The 15563-nt window shown below is 47.0% G+C and overlaps 1 protein-coding gene and 1 long non-coding RNA gene across 2 annotated transcripts in view; both read right to left on the minus strand.

Moving 5' to 3' along the window:
• LOC142313127 (uncharacterized) overlaps positions 1-15563 on the minus strand; it is a 184808-nt gene that overhangs the window by 118694 nt on the left and 50551 nt on the right. The window lies entirely within an intron of this gene.
• On the minus strand, positions 12602-13211 carry LOC142312461 (uncharacterized). The gene is made up of 3 exons (XR_012754388.1): positions 12935-13211; positions 12801-12860; positions 12602-12720 (listed from the first exon to the last, which is right to left on the minus strand). It is a non-coding gene; the product is annotated as an uncharacterized LOC142312461 (long non-coding RNA).

The raw sequence follows: 15563 nt of genomic DNA on the forward strand, positions 1-15563 counted from the left end.
TTGCTTCCGATGCAGAAGGGAAGAACATATCAAACGTGATTGTCGAACACCATCCAATAAGTGTTACCCACGGAATGTTGATAGCCGGCAACCAAGAAGACAATACTTAGCACTTGAACAAGGTGACCGAGATCAGGCTCAACAACAATGATGGTTAGGCACGCTTGAACTTACCATGGCTTATACTACAAGTGCCTTTTCCCCTTGCTCTACAGTCACCCTACTGGTAGATGAGAACCCAATCAAATTCATGGTGGACACAGGTGCGGCCAAAACGGTTATTAGACAACAAGACCTACCTTTATCAGTCCCTCTTACTTCAGATACTTTTACTTGTGTTGGTGTAGATGGCACACCAACTAGAAACCAACTCACAGTGCCGGTCCCAATCGGCCCTTTCCCTGATGTTTTGACTAGACTCCTGTCCCATTAATCTTCTGGGTGCTGACCTCTTACACCATTTCCAAGCTAACATCATTTTCGACTCTGATGGCATGACAGTAACTTTTCACAATCCCAATACGTCAGAGGGAATTGAAGACGTGTGTATTGTCTCAGCATTGCCCATAATGCTCCTATATTGGGACAATCCCATGTATGGAATACCTGACAGTGCTATAGCCCTTATACCACAGTCTATATGGTCAACGGGATCCGATGATACTGGTCGCCTGCAAGTACCCCCTGTCGTGGTGCATCTTAAAACCGGGGCCCTGCTACCCCGAGTGCCGCAGTATCCTCTGAAATCCATCCAAGAAGAATCACTCAAACTGCAGATATCTGCCCTCCTCACCAACGGGGCCCTCATTCGCTGTGTTTCGCCATGTAATACGCCGTTGTTTCCAGTTAAAAAGAAGACGTCTAAATGAGAAGCTCCTAAGTTCCGGTTAGTGCAAGACTTGAGGGCCGTCAACGCTGCCACTCTGTTGGAGACCCCAGTGGTACGCAATCCACATACTCTTCTGAGTCAGATCCCACCCTCAGCGACCATTTTCACTGTTATTGATCTCGCCAATGTTTTCTTCAGTGCGCCTCTACATCCAGACTGTCAATATCTGTTCGCCTTCAACTTCCAAGGGAGCCAGTATACATGGACAGTCATGCCACAAAGAGCACAGAACAGCCCTAATCAGTTCACTCAAGCAATGTCTATCATTCTCTCACCATGGCAACAAGAGCACCTGGAAGTGTCTCTTCTACAGTACGTGGACGATCTCCTCCTTTGTGCAGCAAGTGAAAAAGACTGTTATGACTTCTCTGTATCTTTACTAAAGTTCCTTGCAGTTCAGAACTGTAAAGTCTCTGAAGCAAAGGTTCAGTGGTGCCAATCCATAGTCGTATTCCTTGGTCACCAGGCTCCAAACATCTGACGGAGGACAGAAAAGCAGTCATCAAAGCCATACCTTTCCCCAGGAGAATTAAACAATTGCAAGCCTTCTTAGGGCTTATCATCTATTGTATTGTACCGGATGCTTCCAGGATCATGTAACCATTGTACAATGCTGTCAAGACAAACCATATCACATACAACGACTCTCCTGAGGATTATGACAAACGATACTGGGCTTTTGAAAAACTTAAAGATGCCATCTCATCAGCCCCAGCATTGGGTCTCCCGAACTACGCCTTGCCATTTACTCTTTTTCATCTCGAGATCGATGGCCATGCCTCCGGGGTGTTAACACAAAACCATGGCTCCAGAAAACACCCAGTTGGTTACTACTCCTGCAGACTGGACCCTGTGGCAAGGGCCTCACCTACCTGTCTTCGTGTGGTTCATTTTCTTCTTGACAAAACGGCCGACATTACCCTTGGCCACCCCACGGTAGTTCAGGCATCTCTTGACCTGAAAGCAATTCTTAATCAGACTCAACCAAGACACCTGTCTGCCCAAAGTCATCTTCGTCTTCAGTGCTCCCTACTACTTCCTGACAACGTTACTCTACAGCGGTGTACCACCTTGAATCCCGCCACTCTTCTTCCGCTTTCTAGGGCGGACTACCCCATATGTCAACATGAAGCCCACGAACGCTGCAGCTCCTGCGACATGCTTGATGTCCCTGTTTGCAGCCATGATTGCTTAGAGGAGGTGGAAAAAGAAACTACTACACCTCATCAAGTATCTGAAACACCTTTGCCAGATGCAGATCTTACTTCTTGGACAGATGGTTCTCGGTACGCGGATGGCGGCAAGTTCTACACAGGATTTGCTGTGACCACTCTCGATCAGTCAATCGCATCAGGAGCCATACCACCCCACATCTCAGCACAAGAAGCAAAATTAATAGCCCTCATCAAAGCGTGTGAAGCGGCAAAAGGGTAAAGAGTTAACATCTATACTGACAGCAGGTACGCTTTTGGGGCCGTACATGACTTTAGACTGCTATGGTTGCACAGAGGATTCATCACCGCAGCTAGAACTCCAGTGAAGAATGCGGCACTTATCCAGAGACTGTTGCAGGCAGCTCAATTGCCCAGAGAAATAGCTGTCATGAAGGTTAGAGCACACGGACGACTAGACAGCCCAGAAGCACTTGGCAATCATTATGCTGATGAACTCGCGAAGACGGCAGCACGAGAGAAACCGGAAGAATTGGCGGGTATTCTACTCATGGTAACAACCAGAATGGAGAAAACCACACAACCAGTAGAACTAGATGATAAAGTGGAGAGGACACTGTACAATAAACTAACATCAGAGCAGATCCATGCTCCACCTGATGAAATAAGAGAATGGAAGAAGATGGGAGCCAAGGTAGATGGGAAACTTTGGAAGTTAGAGAATCGAGTCTGTCTACCAAGAAGAATGTTCCCTGCAGTAGTAGCATGGGCTCGTGGTTGTACACTCAGAGGCAAGAACCAAATGTTGGCACTCATCCAGAACTTCTTCTATGCACCAGGAATTTCCTCAGCAATATCCACGTACACTAGAAGCTGCCAAACTTGCATAACATATAATCCTGCACGAACAGAGAAGACCCCACAAAAACATCTGGCGAAGCCTCTTTATCCATTCCAAAGGATACGAGTGGACCACATCCAACTACCTAAAGTGGGGAAGTACGAGTATGTTTTGGTAGTTGTCGATATCTTTTCCAGCTGGCCCGAGGCCTGCCCAGTAGTCAACATGACTGCTAGAGTCACAGCTCAAAGACTCAGCACAGAAACCGTGTGCAGGTTCGGAATACCATAAGTCATTGAAAGCGATCCAGGACCAGCCTTCACAGCTAACATTTACCAAGAACTGTGGAATATGCTCTGAGCAAGTCTAGGACTGCATACTCCTTATCATTCCCAGAGCAGTGGAAAAGTGGAAAGGATGAACTCAACTCTGAAGACTAAACTGCTCAAGGCCTCACAAGACAGTGCACTACCCTGGACAGAACTTCTCCATATAGTCCTGTACCATGTCAGAAACACCCCTGTTGCAAAACATGGCGTGATCCCCTTTGAAATACTTTTCGCTTCCGTCCCCAGATTCGGATGTTATTTCCCTCAAAATTTGTCTGACCACCATGAGTCGGTGGTGCAGTTTCTTATTGAACTAAGTCGAGAGTTAGCTAAAACACATGCAGCAGTTTTTTCTTCTCTTCCAGATCCTGAGACAGATCTAGCCACCCACACATTGAAACTAGGAGAGTGGATGGTGGTTAACAAACACGTCAGGAAGAATTGTCTGGAGCCCAGATACGAAGGCCCGTTCCAGATAATATTGGTGACTCCCACCTCTGTGAAACTCAAAGGCAGGGCAACATGGATCCAAGCATCGCATTGCAGAAGGGTCGATCTACCACAGCTGTACTGAGTGTCCTGCTTGTACTTATCCTTTTCAAAAAACCTGTATGGTCTCAGGCCATCATTACCAAAACAAATGAGGTGGTTACGTTTTGGTACAATAGTACGACACAAGTTGTCACTTTCAAGTTTGATTACTGTGATATTGTGAAATGTGAAATAGGACGAGTCCCCCAAATGGGATGTCAGGCACACTTGAGACAGGGACAACAGTACATATGTGTTACAGGAGGTGGATATGGAGATACATGTAGCTCATGGAAGGCTGTTGGGTGGAATACTGGTGAAAATTGGGGATACAAACTAAAGGCCGCTTTACACGCTGCGATATCGTTACCGATATCGCTAGCGTGCGTACCCGCCCCCATCGGTTGTGCGACACGGGTAAATCACTGCCCGTGGCGCACAACATCGCCCGCACCCGTCACACTACTTACCTGCCTAGCAACGTCGCTGTGACCGGCGAATCGCCTCCTTTCTAAGGGGGCGGTCCGTGCGGCGTCACAGTGACGTCACTAAGCGGCCGGCCAATAGAAGCGGAGAGGCGGAGATGAGCGGGACGAATATACCGCCCACCTCCTTCCTTCCGCATTGCGGGCGGGATGCAGGTAAGGAGAGGTTCCTCGTTCCTGCGGTGTCACACATAGCGATGTGTGCTGCCACAGGAACGACGAACTACATCATTACTGCAGCAGCAACGATAATCGAGAATGGACTCCATGTCACCGATGAGCGATTTTGCACGTTTTTGCGACGATGCAAAATCGCTCATAGATGTCACACGCAACGGCATCGCTAAAGCGACCGGATGTGCGTCACAAATTCCGTGACCCCAACGAGATCGCTTGAGCGATGTTGCAGCGTGTAAAGCGGCCTTTAGTGTAGCCTTAAATAAACGTGATGAGAAGGGTAGATATTTACTTACCAGGATGACACTCTCCCGTGCACCAGTCACTAGAACATATACTATGATTAACCAGTGTAAGCCTTTAGTCCTTAACATAGAACACCCCCAACCTCAGGATGAAGGTATATACCTTCTGGGTACACATATAAAGGGTGGACACAATGGTTGTACACAGTTGGGAAAATTCAGGTTATCACAGATAACAAAAATACTACCAGTATTTCGAATACTTACACATATTCAGATCTTTCACAGTATGGTAGCTATAATTAATTTCACCATGGAAGACGTATATGCGGTCAAACAGGGTTATACAGACACCAACCTGTAGTTAGAATGGATGAAATATACAGTATACCAAGTCAACAGGTCAGACTGTTATGTCTGTGCAGGAGCCAGACCTCATTTAGGAACTGTCCCACTAAATTTAGATTGCGAAGCCGAATTATGTCTTGTTAGTCTGTTTACAAGTATGACTGAAGGAAATGCATGTGAAGAATGGAAAAAGAGATACCCTATAATAGTCAAGGCCTCCTCCCCTGGGAAAGGCATCACTATATATCCTGGCAACTATACCTGTTATAATGTGAGTGGTCAAGGGAGATAATGTGGGTCCTATAGCAATCTCACCTGTGATCACTTAATTAACCAGGTACAGTCCGTGGCAGATGTGTTTTGGATTTGTGGGGATATGAAAATTCGATCACGAGTAGAAGGGAATTGGACGGGAGAATGTACTTTAGCCAAGGCACTTATGCCTATACACATAGGCCCAGCTGACCACACTTGCAAAGAAAGTGACTTTTTAGCACACATCAAAGTCAACTTAAAGAAGTTGTCCAGTTACCAAAACTGATTTTTTTTTTCTGATAAATCTTGCTAATATGTGCCCCTCAACACATCTACAGTTAGGTCCAGCTAAAAAAGAAAATGAATATTCACTGCTCCCCATGGCATAATCCCACCTCTTGGCAATGAAGCCAGCGCCAACCAAGAGGTGGGCTGTATTATTTGCGTGGTGAGCAGTGAATATTCATTCTCCTTAATATCGGGTACACATGATGACCCAGCCGCCAGCTTACTGCTGTGGCTTGGCAATCACATGTATCTATTAGAGAATGAATATTCACTGCTCCCCAAGCCCAAAATCCCGGCTGTGGGGAGCAGTGAATATTCTGGCAGCTTACGTCTGCGTGTATCTGGGGGCACATGGTAGTAATGTCATGCGCTGCCCTGCTTACATGCTAAAGTCACTTGCAAGCATCAGAAGAGAACACCGTGCACAGGGAGAGCGGAGGGATGGTGAGTATAATCATTTATTTTCTTATGTGTGCAGCGTGATGGGGAAATATATACAACAATGGGCCCGAGATGAGGGCCATTTTTTTATAAAGGTTTTTCCCTGAAAACGTTTTTAAGAAAATGACGTGGGCTTCGCCATATTTTTGTATGCTAGCCAGGTACAGCAGGCAGCTACGGGCTGCCCCCAACCCCCAGCTGCCTAGTTGTACCCGGCTGGGAACCAAAAATATAGAGAAGCCCTTTTTTTTCATGAATTTCATGAAATAATTAAAAAAAAAAAATGATGTGGGCTTCGCCAAATTTTTGAGTCCAGCCAGGTACAACTAGGCAGCTGGGGATTGGAATCCACAGTGCAGGGTGCCCAAACTTTCTGGGCCCCCCACTGCGAATTGCAGTCCACAGCTGCCCCAGAAAATGGCGCTTTCATAGAAGCGCCATCTTCAGGCGCTGTATCCAACTCTTCCAGTGGCCCTGGTGGCAGGTGGCACGCTGGGTAATAAGGGGTTAATACCAGTTATGTTTTACCAGCTGGTATAAAGCCCGAGATTCTTAATTTCAGGCCAAGTTTAACCTGGCCATTAAGAATCTCCAACAAAGGGTTTAAAAAAAAAAAAAAAAAAAGACATCATACAGAGAAAAATACTTTATTAGAAATAAATACACAGACACAGTAGGGACTCCATGTTTATTACTCCCTCTCACCCCTCCACGATGGAGAGATTTCTGTACTGACCATGCCAGGAGAGAGCGAGGAAAAAGAGCGAGCGGGGGGGAGAGAAGAGAGCGAGCGGGGGGAGAAGAGAGCGAGCGGGGGGGAGAAGAGAGCGAGCGGGGGGAGAAGAGAGCGAGCAGGGGGGGAGAAGAGAGCGAGCGGGGGGGGAGAAGAGAGCGAGCGGGGGGGAGAAGAGAGAGAGGGGGGGAGAAGAGAGAGAGGGGGGGAGAGAGAAGGGGTGAGAGAGAGGGGGGGAGAAGAGAGAGAGGGGAGAAGAGAGAGAGGGGGGTAGAAGAGAGAGAGGGGGGAGAAGAGAGAGAGGGGGGAGGAAAAGAGAGCACGGAGGGAGGAAAAGAGAGCGCAGGGGGAGGAAAAGAGAGCGAGGAGGGAGCAAAAGAGAGCGAGGGAAAAGAGAGGGGAGAGGAGAGAGATAAGAGGGGGGCAGAGAAGAGGGGGAAGAGGGGAGGGGGAGAAGAGTGGGGGGAGAGAAGAGAGTGGGGAAAGAACGGGGGGGCAGAGGTGCTCTGTCATCAACTGTCTCCACTCTGTGACTTGTGGTGCAGCTGACAGAGTGCAGACAGTTGGTCCCATGCAGCAGGACAGATGGCAGAGCACAGCGGTGACATGCCTGTCAGTGTCTTGCTGCTGGGAGGAGCAGATGATCACACTGCCCGACACCGGCCGCTCTCCTGACATCGCAGCAGAGCGGGCGGGTGGACAGTGTGATCACATACTTACATGCAGGGGGGGATTCAGCTGAAGAACCCCCCCCCCTGTACTGCACACTGGCGCCCCGTGCCTCACCATCTGCAGGACGCCGGCTCCACACTGACGTCCTCCGTCTCCTCCCCTCGATGCTGGGCTGTGATGTGCGGTAGTTACCGCCCACAGCCCTGTCACTCAATCTGAGTGGTGCCAGCCTCCTCTGACGTACCCGTCCAGTTTGAGAGCCCGGAAATGCCGGGACGTCAGAGGATGCTGGCGGCCACAGCTCCAGGGGGTCATGTGACCGGCACTGAGCGTGCAGGATAGCGCCGCTCAGTGCCAGAAATGGAAACAGAAGCCAAAGGAGAAAACGCCTAGAAAGGTAAGTAGAACTCCTACAGAAAATAAAAAAAATGGGTGAACCACCCCTTTAAGGAATCGACGGAGTACAGACGACGACCGTACCGGTAGAAATACACCTAAAGGCTCTTTTGACCCACATGTTTACAATGACGCTATCGGAGTGCCCAGGGGGGGTCCCTGACGAATATAAAGCTAGAGATCAAGTCAGGGCGGGATTCGAATCCATTAATCCCATAATTACTGTAAATAAAAATGTAGACTGGATTAATTATATCTACTATAATCAACAACGTTTTGTTAACTATACATGAGATGCCTTACAGGGACTAGCAGAACAACTAGATCTGACCTCCATCATGGCTTATCAAAATAGAATGGCCTTAGATGTGATCCTCGCAGAGAAAGGTGGAGTCTGTAAAATGATAGGGGATGTTTGTTGCACATATATACCAGATAACACTGAGGTGGATGGGAAGGTCACTCTAGCTATAAAGAAACTCACTACACTGTCTGAAGAATTAAAGAAGAATTCAGGAGTAACCGACCCTTGGGGAGACTATTTTGGGTGGACGAGTTCTTATAAAGGCTGGTTGATCCAGAAAGAGACCGCCATAAGTAAAGTATTAGTTATATTACTAGTCATTCTGGTTTGTGTAATTCCGTGTTTAAAGAAAATATTTTCCAAAACAGCTGAAGTCATATTAGGAGGGACCTTTCCTTTACTCGAAACAGAAGACCTAAGTATGACAGACGATATGCCCATAAAGACTAACACGACCCTTTCCCCCAGTTACAAAATGACTTTGCTAGAATAAACAGAAGAAGAGAGGACTTAGAGAACCTTGGGACATGGGAAAGCCCCACTACAAAGGGTGAGGACTCGCCTAGGAATCCTTGGTCTCAAACCGGTGAAGAAAACCCTTTCCCCTCTCCGCTCATGCCTCAACGTTTGGTTAGGCAGGTCTTTCGCACAGACACATCTCTACCTCTCTTCCTAAGGGATTACAGTACCCTTAGAATTCAGAAATGGCAGAAATAAGACTTTAGGGGGGACTGTTGAGGATAAGAATTGAGTAACCAAAAATACTTAATTCAGCCATTTCATAGACTTAGGTATGTAGTTTAGATTGATGTAACCTAACACATATTTATGCATGCTTTTGTTTTTTACTAACACATATAGATATATATATATATACTGCATATTCAGTGATTTTCCTTAATATAATATACCAGCACATGTAACTTGAAGATGTCTGATGCATCCTGTCCAGTGCCCAACTAATGACTACCATATGGAAGACAGATGAAGTTTGGACTGAGCAATCCAGCAGAGACAATGCAAATTCCTATACGTCCTGAGCATGACCTGCGATACTTGATTGGATTATACTTTTGTCTACACCCTTACTATGAAAGCTTTGTCTGGGAATAAAGAAGTAGAGTTGATTGCGCCAGTCGTGAGAGAGAGTCATAATTGGTCTATTCAATTATTATCTACCTCGCGTGCACACACGACATTCCAGATAATTTGGACATGGCAGTCAGACCTTGAAGCTGGGTTTACACACTGCAACATCGCAAAGGACATCGCTGTAACGTCACCGGTTTTGTGACGTAACAGCGACCTCCCTAAGTCTCTGTTGAGTCGCTGGTGAGCTGTCAAACAGGCAAACCTGGCCAACAACTCAGCAGCGATACAGACCTGCCGAACAACCTCGCTGGTCTTTGGGGACGTGTCACACAGCAGGTACTTGACGACTCCCACCTATGTGTAGGCGTGGTAGAGTCCTTTTTACACGCCCCCCTCAGCTCCGATTGGTTAACGCTAGGGCGTTCTCCTGAGCTTGGTCCTGAGCTTCTGCATTGCTTAGCGGATCTTTGTAGAGTTCTGTATGCGGTGACTCTACACTGATCTATATAGCATCTATATAGCATCAATACAGCTTCTATACAATACTCAACTCCATCTACAAGGTAAGCATCGTTACAGGGTCTCAAATATGTATGATTTTTTTTAGCGATTCCTTTTTTTCCCCTTTCTCATTTAAGGTCTCTGTAGCGATTCCGTTGTTACTACTTTATAGGAATCTGCGATCAGGCGGCCAAATCATTTGAGGTCTCTGTAGCGATTCCGTTATTACTACTTTATCGGAATCTGCGATCAGGCGGCCAAATCATTTGAGGTCTCTGTAGCGATTCCGTTATTACTACTTTATCGGAATCTGCGATCAGGCTGCCAAATCATTTGAGGTCTCTGTAGCGATTCCGTTATTACTACTTTATAGTAATCTGCGATCAGGCTGACAAATCATTTGAGGTCTCTGTAGCGATTCCGTTGTTCCTACTTAACTTTGCGATTATGCTTAATTTACTGTACATTTAGCATGGGCGGCCATTTTAGCATGGGCGGCCATTTTAGCATGGGCGACCATTTTCTGCCACGTCCTACAAACACTAGTGCGGTTTGACTTGTTTTTTTGGTACTATGAAAAGGAAATGGAGGCCTTGACTTTACTGTACATTCCCTTTAGCGTTGGCGGCCATGGGCATTTTCTGCACTTTTGGAAAATGTAATAAGTATGTTCCGTTCTCAATGTTTATTTTTATTTTTTTCAGATGCCCTCTTCTCAGGAATTTACCAGAGAACGTATTGAGTTATATCGCTCACTGCCTTGTTTATGGAAGATAAAATCGGCAGATTATACCAATAGATATAAAAAAAAGGAGGCCTATCAAAAGCTTGTAGCCTTTTTTAAGCTACACCAGCCAGATGACCCCGTAGATGAAAATGTGGTAAAAAGAAAAATTCAAGCTCTACGTACAGTTTATAGGAGAGAGCTAAAAAGGGTGGAGCAGTCAATTAAGTCCGGTACCGGAACGGAGGACGTATATACACCAACGTTGTGGTATTATGAGCTTCTTTCCTTCACTAGAGACCAAGAGCTACCACGGAGAATGGAAGACCTCATGGATGAAAACCCTGACACGGGGAGTTTGACCCTTGCGGGTGATGTAAGTACCTTATTTTAGACCTTGAAACAGCATTTCAAACAAATTCAAAAAAAAGTTTGTAGGTATATGGGAACTATGGGTTTCAATGATAAATTTTGCATATTCCTAAAGTTATCCCTTTCACTTACTAAAAGTATACCCCTTCACTAGTTTCTGCCCACTCAGTTATCATAGCGTAAAATGCCATTTCATAGCCCGTCCAAGTAGTATTCCATATCCCGTTATACTACTATTTCAAATCCCGTAGAACTAATCCCAGCCTACCATTGATTTCCAGTGCACGTGTACCCTTGTGAATGCTGCTCACGATATCCAATGCAAACACATTTCTGTGGTGGGTTGGTGTTGAAAGATGTGAAGTAATATTTTGGTTTGGCGTTAACATGAATTTTCTGTTCACGCAGGAGCATATGCAAGATGCTGAAGAAGAATTGTCCACAAGTGAAAACAGTGACATAGCCAGCACGCAAATTTCAAGCGAGGACACTCCTGACAAAGCTCCACCATGTCCATTACCTCAACGCCTTATAGCATTGCGTAAACGAAAGGCTGGCCGGCCACCATCTCCAGATCTAATTGGTTTGGCCAACAAAATCTTAAGCGTGTAGAACAGCCCCACTGTTGGCTGCTTTGCAAAACTTATGGACGAGAGAATGTCCAAGCTAGAAGACACGCAAAGGAACCACCTGGAAAGGATCGTCCTGGATGCACTGGCGAAAGCAGCAGCAGGAAAACTAAGAGACACTTCCGTTGTAACTGAGAGCATTCAGCCAAATATGTGTTCCCAGTACCCACAGTACAGCACACCCATGCATATAATGCAGCCTCCGCCACCATCGCACCCTGGCCCCCCACAGTTTCCACTCTTTCCAAGCTCTTCCCAGTTACGCTCAACGCCCAGCCAACAATATGGAAACTCAGACGGCTACTACCAAGAGTTGTAGCTGTATTGTAAATTATCAGTTTTCCATACTTCTTTTGATATGTTGTGTTGATGTTTGTTTTTTTCTTCACTTTATTGATTGTATTGATACCATATGTGTTTTGTTAAAAATAAAACATTTTATTTTGTTTCAAAATTGTGGCCTGTGGGCATGAATGAAATAATGGTTGAGAGTGATGAAAGATGTTTTTTTGGGGGTGAATAAGGACTTCAGACAATAGTGTATATAAATTCACACGTTATTTCACATACCTTCAAAAAGCCCGTATATACTGTATATAGGACTGAGCCCCAAGGGAGAGTGAGATCTGCACCAAAAACATGTATGCAGACCTCTGTGACACCCTGGTTTTGCCAGGGCGGCATAGTGCTCTTTGTGCTGCCAACTACTGCTCAGGGTGATGTGTATGCCCCATACTCTTATGGGATGTATATGACGCAGCCTCTCCTGGGATGTATATGCCTCCGTGTCTCCTGTGATGTAGATGCCCCAGCTTCTCCTGTGATGTGTATGCCCCCAGCCTCTCCAGACCAAGACAAACCTGGAAAAGCAGTTGTGAGCAACAAAATGATCAATATCACCGAACATCACAGTCGCTACAGCCACCACTTGGGTGAGTTAATTAATTCATTGACCAAATATAGCCAGGTCGTTTTCAAGTTGAAAATTTTTAGTGGTCCCGAAGGTTGGTAGAAAATTACAAATGTCCCCCGGCAGTAAAAAGGTTCCCAACCCCTGTTTGAAAGGTTTTTCAAAAAATTGACACAACACCGAATATAAACTTGAAAGATTTATGTGTAATAAAAAAAAAAAAAAACCTGTTTACAACAAATAATAAGAAATTTAGTGGCCCTGTGGTTGGCTTGCCACAAACTGGTTTAACAAATCGCCTTGTCGGCGTATGGCTTGCGACAGACGCCTATGTGATTCCAGCATCTGCGTGTTTGACTCGATCAGGTCCTGTAGTGTGGGGATTTCTGTGGAGGGAATGGTAAAAGTTAACCAGGCTTGTTCAAACATCGAACTGACAGGTATATGTTTTTTGTTGACCACTTACGGTTTTGTGGTTCATCACCTTCATCCTCCGAGGCGCTGATGGCCCAACCAGATCCTGTGGCTAGGGAACACAAATCAATTATTAGTACACGACAGTGCATAAATTACAGGAAGGGTAGCCTGCACCAAACTCACCAACTGATGCGGGGGAAAAGGCATCGGGAGACAGTGAATGATGAGGAGACAGGGTATAAGGTGGTGATGGGGTTGATTGAAGTCATGGGGTTGCAGCAGGTGATGGGTTTGGAGAAGGAGAGGGTGGCCCAGCAGGAGATGGTACAGCAGGTGGAGGTGGGGTAGACGCAGCTGATGCTGGACCAGGAGATGGTGGAGCCGGTGGAGGTAGGGGATCCGCATCAGATGCTGCACCAGGAGATGGTGGAGCAGGTGGAGGTGCCTGCGCAGCTGGAGGTGGTCCTAGGTATAGGAGAAAAATATATATATAATATAATATATACCCTCCTTTGGGTCCTCAATTCCTTTTATTTTTCTAGGCCAGGGGTGGGCAATTAATTTTCTCATGGGGCCGCATGAGAAATTGGGATGGTTTTAGAGGGCCGGACTAATATAATTAACTCAGTTTTACCCAATACTGTATATAGCATATATACTATCCCTTCAGATACAAACAGTAAGTTACGGACTGTGTGACCCCTCGTGGACCTGCACGCACACATATCCTTTTTTTCTCTGGCAGCACACAGGTGTCACACGGATCGCACACTGATGTGATCTGTGTGACATCAGTGTGACAAATACCAGAGAAAACACGGGTCTTTTTAATAAAAAGATTTTCTATATTTACCTCTCTCCAGCGCTGCTGTCTCTGACTCTGCTGCCTCCCGCTCCTTATCGCTTGTAAGTATACTCACTGAATATTCACTGGAGTGAGCAGCTGGAAGAAGGGACAGTGCTGGGGACCGCATCGCTGGGTGAGTATACAGGTGTGTGTGTATGTTGAGAACCTGGAAGCCGGAGCATCTCGGGGACTTGTCACAGTTCCCAATGAACTCTGATGAACCCGACGACGTACTGACGACATCAGGGCGCGCGCGTGTGTGTCACAGAGAAAGTGCCAGCAGGAAACAGAGGACAGATTCCTGCGTTCCGCTGCTTCACTGTGCGGTGCTGCAGTATCTGTCCTCTGTTCCTTGCCGGCACGCAGCGTGTGATGAGGGCAATCTGACCACGGGCCGGCCGGAGCCTGGAGCTCCAGACAACAGGTCAGATTGCCCTCATCAGTGACCGGCCAGCAAGGATGCCCGGAGCCAGGCGGGCCGGTCACAGAGAGTAGGCGGGCCGGATGTGGCCCGCGGGCCGCCCCTTGCCCAGGTCTGCTCTAGGCCATAAAAGGTGATCCTACAATATAATTTTGGGGATATTATATTTAACATGTTTACTAAATGGTAACACCGATGTTTCGATCCATGATCCATGAACCATAAAGTCATGGGTTGTTCATGGGTAAACAAAACCGAACAGGACCAAAGCCGCTAAACAGCACTCACCATGACGCCTCTCGATGTCTGCTCGGATGCTGGCGAGGAGTTCACTGGACTTATAGCGCAGGTCTGCCAGTTTCTTCCGGATTTGGGTTGTGGATCGCTCCACCCCAAATCTACGGGCCAGGCCTCTGCTAATTAGCCTCAGCACAGCCTGCTTGTGAAGCATGGGATGTTCATGCTCTGCCTCACAAAAATAATCTTTTTTTATCATCATCCGAATCAGATAATGCACCTCAACAGGCCCCCATGGAGAACTGCGTCTCCTGGCCGCCATGTTCCCGCCTCTGAGCATGTACGCCGCCCAACAGACTTCAAAGGCGACGTGAGTAACGTCATCACGTCACGTTCTGAACAACGTCGCAGTAGCGATCCCGCTAGCGGTCTCGTTTTCAACGAGCCGCTCGAACCGCGTCACAGTAGCGTTCCCGTTCGTGAAACTAGCGGTCTGAATAAAGCTAGCACAGAATCACAGTAGCGTTCCCGTCTGCGATATCGGCTGTAACCGAGTCAGACAGCAAATTGCATAGATAGCACTTAAATCATTGATTTATGTTTGTGTATTGGATTTTTATATTAGTAGTATTAACAGTGCCCACACCAGCATTCACTTCTGGCCGGCGACGCTACTGCGTTCCCGGCAGACGGAGGCGCAGCTGTGCTGACGCGGTTAGAGCGGGCTAGCTGACAATGAGACCGCAAGCGGGATCGCTACTGTGACGCTGTTCATAACGTGACGTGATGACGTTGCTCCCGTCGTCTTTGAAGTCTGGTGGGCGGCGTGGATGTTTTACTATGCCCAGAGGCGGGAACATGACGGCAAGGAGGCGCTCTTCTCCCTGGTGGTCTGTGGAGGTTCACTATGTAGTGAAAATGGTGGTAAAACTGGATTACCTTTGTGAGGCCCCCCGTGAGCATCCCATACTGCATAAGCAGGCAGTGCTGGAGAAGATCAGGAGAGGCCTGTCCCGTCGATTTGGGCTGGAGCGGTCCACAACCCAAATCAGAAAGAAGGTGGCGGACCTGCGATACAGGTCAAGTGATCTGTTCGCCAGCATCCGGGCAGACATCATGAGGCGTCGTGGTGAGTGTTGTTTTGCGGCTTTGGCCTGGTTTGGTTTTGTTAACCCCTAAACAACACCAGACAAAGCAAATAAAAAACAATTTATATAACTTACCTTACGGTCGCGCTACAGTGGAATAGGGTCACGGAGGCGTGTACGTTGTTCAGTTCCGCCGGCGCCTCTTTCAGCCATCTCCGT

Source organism: Anomaloglossus baeobatrachus, chromosome 5 (genome assembly GCF_048569485.1).
Source record: "Anomaloglossus baeobatrachus isolate aAnoBae1 chromosome 5, aAnoBae1.hap1, whole genome shotgun sequence".
Taxonomy (NCBI): domain Eukaryota; kingdom Metazoa; phylum Chordata; class Amphibia; order Anura; family Aromobatidae; genus Anomaloglossus; species Anomaloglossus baeobatrachus.